This window comes from Protopterus annectens, chromosome 11.part0, assembly GCF_019279795.1.
Source record: "Protopterus annectens isolate FY-2018-M chromosome 11.part0, PAN1.0, whole genome shotgun sequence".
Lineage (NCBI taxonomy): Eukaryota > Metazoa > Chordata > Ceratodontiformes > Protopteridae > Protopterus > Protopterus annectens.
In genome coordinates, this window is record NC_056745.1 from 1,446,836,050 (window position 1) to 1,446,854,322 (window position 18,273).

Genomic DNA, 18,273 nt, shown 5'->3' on the forward strand with positions numbered 1-18,273 from the left:
GCAACCTCGCCTGTTTTCTGTTTTCTTCCTTACTGGTACTGGGAAAGTTGGAAAAGTTATAAAGCTGCTCCTTGCTACAAAAAAAGAAGAAGATGAAGAAGAAGGAAGCAAGGTTTTCGGTCTTGCTCCCATAATAATACTGGGCTGTTTGGTTCCCTGTGTGATGTCATCAGCCCGAGCCATAGTAGAGGTATTGCTAGTAGGATCCATGCCAACCATGGAACCTTCTGTTGTCGTAGTTTTAGCCATAGAAGCATTGTTCCCATTTTGTTGAGCATTAACATTCTGCTGGATTAGATTCAGTTCTAACCTGCTCACAAGGCCATGTAAAAATACAGCCTGTCATGAAATCTTGATAGTCCCTTTGCAGCTTTTTCATCTTCGTTTGCTGCATTTTATTTCACACAAGGCTATATTATTCAATACTTGGGTAATTTTACATAGGTGTTGGTCTGCATTATAATGCATTTGTAGGTTACTCTGTAGATCTTTTACCTCACTACGAAGTTCCTCTTCAACGGGTGAAAAGCATTCTATAAGCAAATTCATATAACAAAAGCTGGTATCTATGTTTATCTGCTTCCAGTGTGCTAGTAAATCAGGACATGCATTACAAACCAGGTATTAATAGTTTGGTTAGTATAAAGCCTATTTTAATAATAAAAAAAAAAAAACAGAAGAAAATCTAGTAGAGTCATAATGTTTGAAATTAAATATAGGTTTTTAAGATTTTAAGTAGTATTTTATTATTGTTAGAAGTTTAATTGGGGGGAGGAAAGAATGTGTGATAGGTTAGCTGGCTGACATGTGATTTAATGATGCTCCTATTTAAAGTGTATGTATCATTTGTTTTTATAGTGCATTGAGGAAGGGTGTTTCACCCGAAAGCTTTGCAGAAATAAATTTGGTTTTCGTTTTGACATGGTTTGTTGTTTTATCTTAATATTAGACCTCCCAGAAGCCTGTTCCTCCTCCTTGGGATCTTAATTTTGCTTTAGAGAAGATGACTCGGGCTCTTTTTGTGCCTGCTGCTTCAGTTTTCTTGCCACATTGTTCCTGGACGACTGTTCTTTTGTTAGCTCTTAGTTCTGCCAGACAGGTGTCTGAGATGCAGGCCCTTATGGCTTGTCCTCTTTTTTTGGTCTTTCATGAGGACACGTTGTCTTTGCGGACACCCTTCGTTTATGCCTAAGGTGGTTAATGAGCGATCACTGAATCAGTCTATTAATCTGCCTACTTTTTCCCCCTATTTGCAAACAGACAGTGAGAGGGTGCTGCATACATTGGACATGCATAGGCAACTTAGGGATTATTTGGATAAGGCTAAGGCTATTAGAAAATCTGATCAGTTATTTGTTTCTTTTCATCCTAGATCTTTGGGACTTGCTGTATCCAAGCAAAAAAAATATTTTTGGATTTCTAAGGCTATTTCCTTTTGTTATACTTTTCATGGCAAGAGCTTTCCTTCTTCAGCTAAGGCTCATTCTGTTATTGCTGTGGCTTTTTGGCTGCTTTTTTCAAGGGCTAAGATACTAATTCTATTTTTGAAGCAGGTACTTGACTTCTGTGCATACCTTTACAAAGCACAACAAGTTGGATGGTATCTCTAGAGCTAGGGCTGGTTTTGCTAATACAATTCTTCATGGCTTTTTAGGGGGCTCTTCTGCGCCTCCCCCTCCCAAGTTTCCTCTTGAGCTTTGGCACTATCCCATCTGTTAAGAATACCGCAGCAGTGAAGGCAAGGACATAGTACAGTTGTGTAAAATGTTATCATAGCGGTAGATGTCCTTGTCTTCACTGCTGCAGTATTCACTCCCTAACTCTATCCACCTAGTCTTTCATCTTCCTGGATGTACAGGTTACCTCTTAGGTTTCTTGGACTGTGTTCCTACTGGGGCATTCAGTTCTGATTATGGTAGGCCTGAATGTCACATTTATGCCCTATGCTATGCAAGGAGCATTTGGGTGATGTTCGGTGTACCTTTTAAAAGAAACAAGTAGTTTTTGGTAGACTGGCCGGATGTTCAGGCATCCACTACAGGGAATCCCATCTGTTACGAATACTGCAGCAGTGAAGGCAAGGGAATCTGCCATTATGGTAAGATTTTACACAAATGTACTTTACTAAATGATGGCAGGCATTTGAGTTTTAGATTTAATTTCCTTCTGAAGCTACATGGTAATGCAAAATTTCCTCCAGATTCACAAATTGATATTTTCTGTGCAGGAACAGTATAACTGCTCCGGCACAGAAAATGGCCGCTTTGCGATCCACGTACATGCCATATTCACATGCACGAGCAGCCTTACACTGTTCCTGAACAGAAAGCCATGTGGGATGCTAATGAGTTCATTTGCTGTTGAAAAACATGCAAATGAGCCTGATTAGTGATCCAGCAAAGCGGCATGTTCCGTGCTGGAAGAGTGTAGCTTGCAGAAATGTATTCAGTTGCTAACCGAATACATTTCTGTAGTCTACTCAACGGAGCCATGTCAGTGCCCCAGAACGCATGTATTAATTAGGTTTTGCATGCCAATGGCCAAATATATGGCCATTGGCATGCAAAACCACTCAAAATTAATAAAATAATAAAATTATTTTATGTTGGCCGAACTCTGCCATTGAGGGCAGGGGATGTGGTACACTAGTGGGAGGCGGGAGTACATGTAGAAATAGGGGGGAGCTGTATTAGAACTACTTTCTGCATCTTGCCATTATAGTCAATGGCATGCAGAAAGTAAACATAGGCAGGGAACAGTAGTTGCTAAGGGGGAAGGCTCAGGACTAGTGCAGTAACTAGGGCTTAAGGCAGTGGGGTATGCTAATGAGGGGACGTATACTGAATCACAAGTTGGCCAGGAAAATTTCTAAGTGTCAGACTGCACCTAACCATGTAGGTGCTCTAACACCATCGTGTAGGTAGGAGGAGCAAGGAACATGAAAATGGGATGTGTCATGCTTGCTGGAAGCACATTGGATCCCTATTGGCTGGTGTCTGCTTAGCTAAGCACAGTTAGGAGAGTGGGTGTGTCTGAGGCTGTGTACTCATACTCCATGAACAGAAGAGAGTGCGCACGTGCAGGGGAAGGGCATGTCTTACTGTTTACACTACCAACAGACTGGAAGAGGAAGGGTAGAAAGAAAAGGCAAAGGAAGTATCAGAACAAGGGAAATGCTATATAAACCAATAATATGGGAGTCTGCAACCCACAAATGGCCAATGAAAGCACTCAAATAATACAGCTGACAGGTGGCTGCAGAGCTGAAAATGGGAGGACATGTAAAATAGAATTAAAGGGCAACAACACAAAATAAAGGTGAACTTATGTAGAAATCAGTACTATGGGAATCTTGCAACTCAGAATGGACCCGGGAAATATAATTCAACTGGCAGGTAGCTGCAGAGCTGTAAATGGGAGCAGATGCAAGTAAAAATTAATTACAAAAAAGGCAACAGCAGAATAAAGGCAATCATCCAGAAATCACCAGTAATGTTTCTAACACTCACAGTGCTTAAATCCAAGCTATGAGCATTTAAGCTGCCAGCTGGAATAAATCAAAAAGAGCCAATCTGACAAGCAGCAGTAGCATCACACCACTATAAAGTATGGAAACACCCCTCAGTCTGCGTTTCCCCACAAACTCTGCACCTTCGGAGTAAACCTGGGAATTTAAACCGACAAAATGCTAGGAGCTGCCATTGCTCAGATACATCACTATGTGCTAGAGGCTGACGGTAGTGAGGAGGATAATGCTGCCAACTGCCGCAGACCCAGGAGGAGGAGGAGTGTTCAGACTCAGGGTGACCTATCAGGGGCTACATGACCTGGAAATTGTAGAGCATTACAGTGTGGACAGGGACATACTTCAGCAAATTGTGGAGCTGTGCCAGCATCTCCTCACATCCAGAACAAACAGAGGGAACCCATCCCAGTGGATACTAAGGTATGTGTAGGCTTAAGAATACTAGCTACAGGTACTTTCCAAATACCTACTGGGGATACCTTGGGGATGTCACAGGCATCTGCATCCAGAGTACTCCATCAGTTCCTGGAGGCCATGCTACCACATGTCCGTGAATACATCCACTTCCCCAACACCTGTGAGGAATTGACCAGCAATATGTGTTTCTTCCACTAAGTAGCTGAATACCCGCAAGTACAGGGTGCCATAGACTGCACGCAGATCCACATCAAAGCACCACCCAGTGAGTGGGATAAGGTCTACATCAACTGCAAGTGTTTGCCCTCCATCAACTGCCAGGTTGTGTGCAATGCCCAGGGCATTATAATGTAAGTGTGTGCTGGCAGCCCTGGAAGCTATCATGACTCCCACATCTGGAATTCCTCACAGCTGTATCAGGGGTTTGCCAGGGGGGACATCCCAACTGGCCATCTAATGGGGGATGCTGGCTATGCACTGGAGCTGTGGCTGATGACACCCATCAGAAATGCACACACCCCTGAACAAGAATACCATAATGAGGCACATGCACAAACCAGGATCATTATAGAGTGTGTGTTTGGGATGCTCAAGTCATGGTTCCATTGCCTTGACATATCCGGTGGAGCCTTGCAGTACTCTCCGGCTACATGTGGACAAATGTTCATAGTATGTGCCATGCTACACAGTATGATCCTGTGGAAATAGCTGCAGCAGGAACAACATGGGAAGGGGCCACACAGCCCCCCACCATTGCCAAGGTCACCACAGGCACAAAGGGACTTGGAGGAGGAACTTCCTGAGCCTGCCTCTAGAGGCAGACAGAGTCATTCCCAGTATGCCTATGCATTGGCAAAGAGGCAACGCATAGCACACACACACACTGACACTGTAGGGACTCAGGGACTGATACCTCTCTCCAACTCGCACATACAGTAAAAGGGATGCCAAACATGACACTACCTGTACTTTACCATGTATAGGGAGTGTACTGAGCATGTCCCACATAGTCTACCCTCCAGCACCATCCTCAATACTGCCCCAGGCACAAGGTAAGTCACCCTTACTATCAATTACTGAATGGAGTACTATATTCTGATAGTTATATCTATGCTATGGATGCAAGCATGCAATGGAATTGGTTGGCCAAATGGGATAGCACCAGATAGCTGACAGCTATATGGGACAGCATGAAATCCATAACAAATACCGTTGTCCCCATACTAGGCAGTAGTACTCAAGGTCACAGAAACACAAAACAGCACTGTATAAAGTCCACAAATCTCACACGAAATATAGCGTCAACAAATTTAATATCATGATAAAGCTTTCGGGCTAACCACCCTTCATCAGTACAATTAAAACAAGATATTTCTTCCTTTTAAACAGGAGATAATTAGCATCACATGACCCAGCCATCCTAGCCACAAAATACTTTTTTCTTCAAAATTTTTTTTTAAAAGGATTTTTAAAAAAATAAAAGTACTTTTCTAAATAGCATACATTAAATAAAACATATAATAAGCAACAAGTAAACCCCTTTAAAATAGAGAAATAGTAAAACTTATAAATATATAGAAAGGACACCAATTTAAATTTAGGGTGATCGACATGATAGTAATGGGAAATAGGGGTGGTGATATGAATAATGCCTTGGAGTTAAAAGAATATGAGTAGATCATTATTTTACAGGCCGACAGTAATCCAGGTTTAAATAATACTGTGAGCCTGAAGCCAGTATTGCTGAGAAAACAGAGAGAAAATGTATAATTGAATAACATAAAAGAAGTTCCTTTCTATATATTTACTATTTCTCTATTTTAAAGGGGTTTACTTGTTGCTTATTATGTTTTATTTAATGTTTGCTTTTTAGAAAAGTACTTTTAATTTTTTAAAAATCCTTTTGAAAACATTTTTGAAGAAAAAAGTATTTTCTGGATAGGCTGGCTGGATCATGTGATGTTAATTATCTCCTGTTTAAAAGGAAGAAAGATCTTGTTTTAAGTGTACTGATGAAGGGTGGTTAGCCCGAAAGCTTTATCGTGATATTAAATTTGTTGGCACTATTTTTCGTGTGAGTACTACTCAAGGTGACAACTCCCACTGCAGTACATGTGGCAGCTCGACTAACTGTGGGTGTCCACAGGTCACACACATGGATATCAATGAGCGGTCCCATTCCTACCGCTCAGCCTCACCCAGCAGGACAGGTGTAGTTGACCGGAAATAAAGGTCAGGCAAAGCTCCACAAATGCTGGCAATGGTGAACAGCCACCCTACAGACCTACACAGACATACTACAACAGGTCCGGCAGTTGCAGTATAGTTCTGAAGAGTAAGAAGTCTCTAGGTGAAATGTATGCCATTACAATCTAACTTGAGTATGCCACTGATATGCCTCCATTCTGCAGGATGGGGCACACTACAATACTAAATAGAAGCAAACAGAGTAAGTGAAATACCAGTGCAGTCAGTGCAAATGTGTAAAGTTGTAGGTGTGCCCCCCAACCCCCATGTATAAATGGCAGCAACATGTAAGTTTGTAGAGTAATTTCAGTGGAGCACAGATTGCCTGAGCTGTGCCAATCAACATGATAATTGGTGTATGTCCACAATATGCAGGGCTCAGTGTGCCAATCTTTTGTGAGTGTTTAATATTGTCTGGAAGTTGACAGCATGCAGGCTTGGATGTTGTGTCTCAATGGCCTAGGTACAGTACTGTGGTTGACAGGGCCATGTTCCAACAACTACAGTGCCAACCAATCTGCTTCCCAGCAACACCTATGTCACTAGTTGTACGCACTCACTGTTCCAGATGTCAATATGTGTTACTGTCAGAAAGCTGGACAGGCTATGAACAGGGGTCCATACATAGAAACAGTACACAGGTGGAAGAACTCTACAGAGTGCCTAGAAAGTAACTATGAACTGCACACACCTTTGGAATTAAGTATAGAGGTTAGCATCACATTAGTTGTCTGTCTAATATGGAATACTGGCTGTCTGCCCAATCACTGGCAGCCCACATAAATCACAGTTATAAAGTAATGACACACTGCTGATGTCCACATACAAGGCAGGAGAAGGAGAAGGTCCCAGTCATATCTGTGAGTCAGGTGCCATAAGCTTCCATATCACACCTGCACTCAGTCCACCACCCCCCACAACAACAGCCACAGGTATTTCATCAGTCATATCCTTGCTGTTGGGAATGATGTCAGAATCAGCACATGTCTTTTATGGAATACACACAGGATGCAGCATGCTGACATGGAATCTCATACAGGTGTGTTCCTAGCCGTAGGCAGCACCCTGCACACATCCAGACTGATGCATCACTATGAACTGGAAGGATTGCCAGGAATACCTCACCCACTTGCCCATGTCACCCCAGGGGAATCCACTGGCTTGCAGCCTGGTAACGTATGAGTGACAAAATGCAATGGCCTGCATCACTCTCATGTGGCCTACAGGCCTCTGGCAAATGCCCATGGCTCACCCATAGTGCCATCAAATGCTTCACTCATAGTGCCATCATACGGAATGTCATGGGGTCCTAACTAAAAGCATAACATATTAAGCAGAAAACAAATGCAAGGCCATGCTGACAAATGCCAGTAGCAGCCTCTCCATGTCCTAATGCAAGAATTGTGGACCAAAACATAACTATTGCTGTGATAAAGGTCACATTATAGAAATACTTCTGAGATATTGCTCCCATACTGTTGGGAAGAGGATGGAATTACAGGGGGGTCATAAAAGCATGGATATCATGGAGTGTGTGAAGTCTGAAACTCTAATGTCTGCTCATACTTTCCCCTGACTGCAAACCCATGAATGCATAACCACAAACCTGCTTGTAAACCACAATGTGAAGGGAAATTGACCAGATATATGAGTCCTGCCTTTGGATAACCTGGCCAAATCTGTACAGCTGAGACGTATGCCCACAGCAGGATATGGCCATTCAGTTAATTTGAGAAATGCACAAGAAGGGGATCTCCAGCCAGTATAGCACCAAGGTGCTGGTCCATTTACACAGACCCATCACTCAAGTGTCTGTAGACACCCGTTCACAATGGCAGTATTATGCCACAATGTCTAGTCCTTGCCTCACAATAGTGGTCTCTGCTGCATTACTCTTGTATTTCCATGGTAAACAACTATGAGTAAACAATGATATCTGTCAGTAGCTGATGACACAATACATTGCACTGTAAACAGTACATATGTCCAAAAATCTATGCTAAAATAGAACATGTTACACAAGCAACACAGATAGTAATAGGAAACGTAGTTACACACAGTATCCCCCCATGTTTGGACCAATTGTGTCTCCATATTGGCAACCTATCTACAGATACCCTGCAAAAATAGCTTGCTACGTGTAGCTGTAGCACACAAAACCCTGGAATGGAGTACAACTCTCCCTGGAATGGATTCCCACAAGCAATCTAGAAGGTCATACTGGGCATGCTCCTACATGTAGAGAATGGATCACTACACTCAATACAGAAGGTGATACTAGGCATGCTCCTACACTTAGAGAATGGATACCCACACTCAATATAGAAGATCATACTGGGCATGCTCCTACACTTAGAGAAATAAAGCCCATGTCTGACACCACAGTGGACCATAGATATCTGTTATCTGTCCGTGCACACACACCAAAATGTAAACTGTTTGGTCTTCACACACATTGGACAGGAAAACCCACAGCCAGCTGTAGGTGGCAGATATTTGGTAAATCTCCAACTGTTTTTTTGTGTGATATGCACACATATCTAAGGCCAACATACTACAATATTTCAAACATATACACACACACACACACATGGGGAAGAGAGACACAGACAGTGTGAGAGACAGTACTATTATGAAGCCTTTCCCACCCAGTACACTTCCCATAGTTCCACTCCACACTATCTGCTGATATATGTCACCTTAGATGTTCCCTTGGACAAGCCTCAACTATGTAAGCTCAATAATGCATGCAATAAATCCATAACTTACTAAAAAAAATAAGTAGATAGGTAAGGTTTCAAATCTTAGTCCTGGCAACTGTGTGTGTATGTGTGTGTGTGTGTGTGTGTGTGTGTGTGTGTGTGTGTGTGTGTGTGTGTGTGTGTGTGTGTGTGTGTGTGTGTGTGTGAAAATATTACTTTTGTACTCCATCCACACCCAGTACACATCCTATTACCCAATATCAGAACATGTGTTGCAGTCAGTCACTGTAAACATTCCTTTTGTTTCCTATTACCCAATATCAGAACATGTGTTGCAGTCAGTCACTGTAAAAATTCCTTTTGTTAGCCTTCAGCCCTATAGGCTCTGTTGTGCTTCTGATAGCTGTAACAGTAGAGCACCAATAACTATTTATGTAGCAATCCTAATCACATCCTGTCAAACGAAAAGGTGTGTCTGCGTGTGTGTGTTTGTAGGTGAATGATTTTGAGGCCATTCCCACACACTCCATTTCACATAGCCCTCCTTTATCACTGCTGCTGATGTCACTCACTGTTAAAGATACCTTTGGACAGCTCTCAAACATATAAGCTTTATGACACATTTGATAAATGTATAATGCTATAGTGCAGTAAACTAGTTAGGTAGGAGTTCTAATCTGGGTCCTGGCAAGTATAAAAGTGTGTTTGTTTGTGTGAGAGTATCTGTAGTTGTAGAGACATGATTGAGGCCATTGGCACTTACTACACTTCCCTTTCCCCTCCTTTATCCATGCTGCTGTCACTCACTGTTAAAGATACCTTCGGAGAGCTCTTAAATATGTAAGCTTTGTGGTGCGTATGATAAATGTGTAATGCTATACTGCAGCAAGCTAGTTAGGTAGGAGTTCTAATCGCAGTCCTGGAAAGTGTGCTTGTTTATGTGAGAGTGTCTGCAGTTGTAAAGACATGATGTTGAGGCCAGTGGCACTTAGGTTCATAGGTTCATAGGTTTATACTAGGCTATCTGCCCTAAGGCATTTATAAGCCTAGCCCAAAGTTTTGTGGCTTACGCCACCCCTTATGTTAAAAAATACTGTGCCCATTAGTTTGTTGTGCCCCTGTCCAGCAGTGACACAGAGATGATTCCTGGGGTAAACCTATGATCTCCCATCCACAGGTCAAGATTTCTCTTGAACAGAGCCAGCGAGGTGCTCTGCCTCACATGGACCGGGTCCTTTCCCCTCCTTTATCCCTGGTGCTGATGTCACTCACCTTTAAAGATTCCTTTGGACAGCTCTCAAATATGTAAGTGTTGTAGTGCATCTAATAAATGTGTAATACTATAGTGCAGTAAACTAGTTAGGTAGGGGTCTGAATCTTACAGGGCCCACTTTTGTGGTAGTTATGGACACTCTTCAGTCCTATAATCTGTTTGTCATGTGATATTACTATAGAACAATATGGAGTCCAAAACAAGATATGTGGCCCTTGTAGTCTTGTGATACAATTCCACACTCAGGAATCATAGGCAAACACACTCATCTATTCATTAATCCCTGTGTCACTAAGTGGTCTGCAAATGGGCTCACAGATGGATCTCACAGTGTGAAAGCAGTGGACTCCATGTCAGACTGCCAAACAGTCATGTGTGGAGTACCACAGGATCTTGTCCTGTGTCCAGTCTTGTGTGTTGTGTGTGGCTCTGATATCCAGCCCAACAGGAATGAACTGTGGTTAACAATGTTCGCAGACAACTGCTAATTGGGGGGGTCTGTTTATATCCCCATATTATGTTAACATCCTGCATAAAATTGCCACTGACACCTCCAACTCTTGTCAGAACACTGGCCTTAGTCTCAATGTCAAGAAATGTGTCCCAATCCCCTGTTGAATCAATGTGTTGTCCAAATGGCCACATTGGTGGTAGTCCAATGTAGAGAGATGTCCTTATAGGAGGTCTGTGAATACAGCTTGACAGCAACCTCTCTTCTAACCACCACACTGCCACTGTGGACAGAAAGTCCTTCCATGTGGCACATTGCATAACTAAGGGTGTGTCATCCAGGAATGAAGAGGTCAATGTCACCCTCTGCTCCCCACTCATTAGGTCAATCAGCAAGTCCAGTGGCCCATTTGCCATGTAACTCAGTAGACACCTTCAACAACTGGGTAGGCTGCAAGTGTACCTGACATGTACGACCCTAGGCATGAAACAACTGTCTGATATGGAAAGAGCCCAAAACCTCTGAGTGTTCCTGGGCACATCTTGGCTACTTACAGGCAATCCCTGCTTGACTGACAATGCCATGTCTGCCCAGATGTGTTACAAATGCTATAGCTAGGAAACCACAATCTGTATGCACCACATGCCATGGATACCTCAATCATATTAGCACATTCAACAGAACATGCTTGGGGACAGGTCCATAACCCAGACAATGGCCACATTATGCGATATATGTTGCATACATGTGAACCAAAAAGAGCGTACAAACAACAACAAATTCAAAAAAACAAGTACTGCAGGAGTCAAAGTGATAAACCAAACGGAGCTTGAATAAAGAGATTTAATGAAGCACTTTTCATCTGCACTATATGCAAACTTCTTCAGAAAAAGAGTTAACATTCAAAAACACATATAAATAGATTCAGGTTTAACTAATCAACCAATCCAATTAAAACAAACCAAATCCTCCACCTTCTTAAAGGCATAATAAAAACTAGATATTTAACTGTCATGACATGCAAAGTAACTCATAAATCAAATGTTAAAGTCTAACTACATATTATGAAAACCAATAAAACAAGTATATACATATAATGTAATACAAAAAATTAATTAACAAAATAACTTAAAAATTCTCATGTAACCAACAATGTTTAAGTATACTTGCCATTGTTAGTAATGCTGCTAAAAAAATCAGCGTCACCTCTTTAAGCTTCTCAGTTTCAATATGCTACTTAATGAACATGATTCATTCAAGCCTGGAAAATTGTAAGTGTTGAGTCTGATCTGCCATGTTAATTCTAATTCCTCCAACTGTAAGGGTGAGGGGGCTCCCCTTGTATCGTGGTGAATTTGATCAATGACTACAAATTTGAAGCTATGCTCAGTGTGACTAATAATGTGCTTAGCAAGTGCATTGTCCTGCTTTTTCTTACTGATGGCATATTGATGCTCGTACATTTTTTCACGGAGCTTCCATTCCATTTTACTTACATAAAAAGCAGGACATCTTTGGCACACAGCTAAGGGAGAGGTCTCGTAGTTTTTGACAACATAGACTACTATGAACGTATGGTGAGTTTATTAGACAATTCTTAAAGAGGTGACTCCTGCAGTACTTGTTTTTTTGAATTTGTTGTTGTTTGTACACTCTTTTTGGTTCACAGTTCGTTATGGCATCAGGTACTGCAGTTAGTCCTAGTAGCTTTTCACCGAACGCTACACCGGAATTATTGAAGGGCTGTAATAGTGCTGTCATTGCAGCACCAGCTTTGGATAAAACTCCGGTTAATGTTTTTTTATTGGATTCACTACTTTTAAGAATGGACTCTACTTTTGCTAGACTAGACCACCTTGACACGCAATGAGTTATTCGAGATTCACTACCATCTTTGGCTGGTATAAATTATCATATCAACACGCCGGAGAATGTGGGTAACATTGAGGTGGCTCCACCAGTCAGACGAACGAATGGTGAGCCGAGTTCAACTGTCATACACCATACGCAATGAAGGGTTCCAGCAGATGTCATTGTACCAAATGGTAATATGGCTGGAGCAGCTGAGAGCCCGGTTCCAAGTGTTGCAGTACAATACATGGTGAGGAACCACCTGGGTATAAGCAATTTACAAGGCCAACCACATGAGTCTGGACTTAATTCAACATCGAATGCAGTTAACAATTCGTTCAGCTTTCCAGAACTTGGGAACTGGTTGGCCGAAGGTTTTTCATCTTCTCTTTCCACCAACTTAAATGATCAGCAACCAGTGGAAAGCAGAGGTAACAACTTGATTTCTGATATTGTTTCTAAACTTAAAACTCTTGACAGTCTGTTAGTCAAGTTAAAGAAACTCCAATTAGAAATCTCTTATTTCCGTGAATGTACATCATGGAAAGTAGTGCCTCATTATCAGTTTCCTACTGGTATGGTGACTAACTCAGTATTTCACAAAGAGTTGGTCGAATTACTCGACCGACAAGGTTTTGAACTTTTAGAATTGATGGTGAAGCACTATACTATATGGGTCGATGACCTTAGTAGACAAGTGGCAGAATTAGATACTAGTATCAAACTGGACAATGAATTTTTTAGATATAAATATGAATACAGTCACAATTTTTCTAGTATTATAGGTTCATAGGTTCATAGATTAGTACTAGGCTAAATGCTCTTGTGGGCCATTTTAAGCCAGCCAATTACCCCATGGGAGAATCAAACCCTGCACCTTGTGCTTGCAAGGTAAACATCTTAACCATTATGCCAACCTTCCTCCCTACCTAACTAAACCCAAAAGTAACAAGGTTAAAAAACTCAACCGTGACTGCAAGGCTTATAAAGAAGGTACCGCTTATCCTAATCCATCGGCAGCACAAGTCTAGCAAGGACCATTAGGGTCCCATACATCAGCCAATGAAAAAAGTGGTACAGCAATGGATAATAACCAGTGCCAACAGGAGAACCACATGCTTACTACCAATGACAATTTGCATAATAATTGTAATCTTGATAACAATAACTTACAAGTGCAAATAGAGGTTAGGAGGAGTGAAAGGCTGTATAACCTTAATCAATAACGTGGTAACATTGGTCAACATAACCAAAATCAAAATTTTCGGGACGCCAATCACCTTGGCGCCAAACCGAAGCAGCAGAACATCTTCTATTCGAACAAGTCCAAACAGAGGTCCAAAAAATGCAGGACATAACCTTTGCTTCACCTGAATTTTCCGGTGTCGAACCTAGATTGGTTGACTCTTGCCTTAGTTTTGAAATCAGTAGTTTGGACTTAAGCTTGGATGAAGACCATAATAGTTCTGGTTTATGTAATGTTCTGAATGGTTCTACAGCTGTATCAATGGTGGTAAAACCTGTCATTATTATTAATTCTACAGGGGACTTTAAAGTGTATAACTTTTCATCTGTGACTATTACCTCTGATATAGTCGATTTTTTATCAAAGGGTCACACATATGTTCCTAAGCAGAACTTTGACTTAGTGAAAACAATAATAAATGTAAAAATGTTTTCTAGGAAGTTGAACTTTAATTTAATGATGGGGGGGTAATATGGATGAAGCACATGTTGATCAATTTAGAATTTCTAGCACGTACAACCCTCCTCTGCACCCACTTGTGCAAGTTTTTGAACAAATGTGTGAGTTGGACATTAGGCAAAGATTTAAGCATGGCTACAACTGTTACAATAATGACCGCACTAGTAAAACTGAGCGTGAATATCTTGATTATATTAAAATCACATGACATCCACGTTTGTAAACCTGATAAAGGGGGAGGTCTCATAGTTTTTGACAACAAAGACTACTATGAACGTATGGTGAGTTTATTAGACAATTCTTCATATGTATTGAGCTCACGTTCAGAAGTGAACAGAGCATATAGTATAATTAAAAACAGCATAGAGGATATGTTTATAGAGGGTAGGGTGGAACAAAATGTTTTCAATTACATGTCCACTATATATCCTAGGTACCCTTACTTGTTCGGAAGATTCATAAGGATGCGACTAACCCTCCTATGAGACCATTGGTGGATGGGCGTGGTTCTCCTACTTATTCTTGTGCTAAAGTAGTAGACTCAATTCTGCAAAAATTCCTGACATATGAACATCAAATATGTAAATATTCGTGGTCGTTTCTTGAGAAGATAGATAGTTTAGAATTCAGTATCGACCATAACCTTCTCACAGTAGACGTGAAAGACTTGTATACGTGCATACAACATGACATTGGGATTGAATGGGTGAGCTTAGTGGTAAAGAAAAATGGTGCCACTGATAGAGAGATAGCATTGGTCATCGAATTATTAGAATTAATACTATATACCAACTTTTTTATGCTCGGTGACAATTTTTACTTGCAAAAAGTTGGCGTCACCATGGGCTCTCCCTGTGGGGCAAGTATAGCCAATTTAGTAATGGCTTATTGGGAATCTGAGTATGGGTTTGAAAACCTAATCCTTATGAACCACATAGTTTTTACACACGTTATTTGGATGACATTTTCATCCTACTTAACGGTGATGCTGAGATTAGCAAAATGGTGTTAAACCAATTTAACGCATCTACACAATTTTTGTGGTTTACTTCTACATACAGTATGGAAACAATTGCTTATCTTGACATTTGGTTAACTAAGAACAGTGAACTGAATAGCTTTGTGGCAAGTATTCATAGGAACAACACATACTCAAATTCCTTTTTGCATTTTTCAAGTTGCCACCCATATTATTAGAAGTGGTCAGTCATCAAGGGCCAGCTAGTTAGAGTGGCATGTATTGTGAGTCAGGAAGAGGATTTTTGCAAAGAGTGTCAATTATTGAAAAGTATGTGTGTTCATCGAGGGTACCCTACAACTATGTTAGACGACTTGATAGATGAAGTCAAGTATAAAAGGTTGAATGGTATGTATAAACCTATTTTGGGTATTAAATTTATGCAGACAAAACAGGTGACTAACTTTGAAATTACAATGCCTGTTAATGTGGATTACATTTCTTCCACATTAAGTAACCCAGGACCAAAGTTTATTATTACATACAACATGCATAGTTACATCTGTATAGATATTAATCGGAAGAATAGGGGTTTGTTCAAAAGTAACCCCAGTATTTACAACAAAATGGGTGATAACCCTAGTGTCACATTTAGGAGGGGTAAAAATCTGAAATCACTCCTGGAACATCAACGCCATATTTATCCAAAAACAGTAGGGACGTACAAATGTCAAAGTTGTAACTTTTGTAGGTATATACTAGAGACTAATAGGTTTACAGTGCAGGGTATAGAATATAAGTTAAAATGTAGATCTAATTGTAACTCAAAAATGGTTGTTTATTTAGCTGTGTGCCAAAGATGTCCTGCTTTTTATGTAAGTAAAACGGAGCGGAAGCTCCGTGAAAGAATGTATGAGCATCAATATGCCATCTGTAAGAAAAAGCAGGACAATGCACTTACTAAGCACATTATTAGTCACACTGAGCATAGCTTCAAATTTTTAGTCATTGATCAAATTCACCACGATACAAGGGGGAGCCCCCTCACCCTTACATTTGGAGGAATTAGAATTAACATGGCAGATCAGACTCAATGCTTACAATTTTCCAGGCTTGAATGAATCATGTTCATTAAGTAGCATATTGAAACTGAGAAGCTTAAAGAGGTGACGTTGATTTTTTAGCAGCATTACTAACAATGGCAAGTGTACTTAAACATTGTTGGTTACATGAGAATTTTTAAGTTATTTTGTTAATTAATTTTTTGTATTACATTATATGTATATACTTGTTTTATTGGTTTTCATAATATGTAGTTAGACTTTAACATTTTATTTATCAGTTACTTTGCATGTCATGACAGTTAAATATCTAGTTTTTATTGTGTCTTTAAGAAGGTGGAAGATTTGGTTTTTTTTAATTGGATTGGTTAATTAGTTAAACCTGAATATATTTATATGTGTTTTTGAATGTTAACACTTTTTCTGAAGAAATTTGCATATAGTGCAGATGAAAAGCGCTTCATTAAATCTCTTTATTCAAGCTCTCTTTGGTTTATCATTTTGACTGTTGCAGTACTTGGTTTTTTGAATATGTTGCATACATGTCAATCAAACCACCTCAGTGGCTCTCTTCAAGAGAAATTCAGATGAGTGGATGGTGAATATACCTGCCACACTGGGGATCACTCAAGTGGCAGTAGCTGATAGATGTCATGCTGACAAATGTCAGGTGCCATGATACGAGTGTACTCACATGCCCTACTCTTCTCATATCTCCATGGACATTCGCCTGGTACACACCCAGGGACACCTGCACCAATGGACCTCAGTACTGACAAATGTGTCTGTGTGCATTACTGAGTATAACAGTATTTGTGAGTTTGCAAACTTGTAGTTGAAAACACTTTGAGGACCTTCTCACCCACTACATCCCCCCAGTGCTATACTTAGAAAGGGCTGCTGCTGTACTGCACTGTAAAGGTACCTTGTGACACCCTTCACCCTATGGTCTACATTGTGCTTACAGTACCAGCATAATACTGCTATACCAATGAGTAGACAGGTGTGGTTTACCCCCTGAGTCCTGGCATATGTGAGTATGTGTGTGTGTGTGTGTGTGTGTGTGTGTGTGTGTGTGTGTGTGTGTGTGTGTGTGTGTGTGTGTGTGTGTGTAATTGCAGGTATATGTGCATGTGCATATTTGTAGGAGACAGCATTCTGAGATCCCATTCTCCAAATAGACTGCACAGTGCCATGCATTACAAGGGATGGTGATATTGCTCACCTTAGGAGAGCCATGAGACAATCTTCACACTACTAGCTCTGTGGCAAGAGCGATAAATGCATATCAGTGTAATAGCAATAATTAAATAGGCAGGCAAAGGTTTGAATCTCATTCCTGGTAAATGTGTGATTGTGGGTTTGTCATAGCATTATCATGGGTATGAGTGAGTACTATATGCAATGTGAGTGGGGTGCTGAGTGTAATATTTTTACACCATGGTACCCACAGTACATGTCCCAAGGTCCACTGTATGAGGACTGCTGTCACCATTGACCATACAGGTAACTGATGACACTCTTAAGCCCAATAAGGCATGCGCTGTATGCCAAAACTCTGTAGCAGTACGGACTGAATGACGAGATAGACAGGGCTGCTAATTGCAGGTGTGGCAAATGTGTGTTTGGCTGTAACTGTGTTGGTCATTGTGTATATTTCTGTAGCTGATAGTATTTCCTGGCCATTCTTACCCAGGACATCTCCCATTGCCATACTGTGCAAGGCCAGTGGATGTTGTTTGTTCACCTTAGAGGAACTGTGAAGCACACTTCACCCTACTTTCTCCATGGTGTGTGCAATAAATGCAGAGCACTTGAAAGACCTACGTAGGTAGTGGTTCTAATCTCAGTCATGTCAACTGTGTATGCTTGTATGTGTGACATCAGTATTCTGACTGTGTGTGTTTGAGTGACAAATGTGGCCATGGTTTACAGTTTTACACCACTGTACTCCCAGCACATGTGCTGTCCTACTTCCACATGGCTGATGCCTAACTCCCACCACATGCTGTGGCACAGACATCTCACAGTTGACGAATGCCACCATCTTACCCAACCATCTATGACCTCAGCATAACAGTG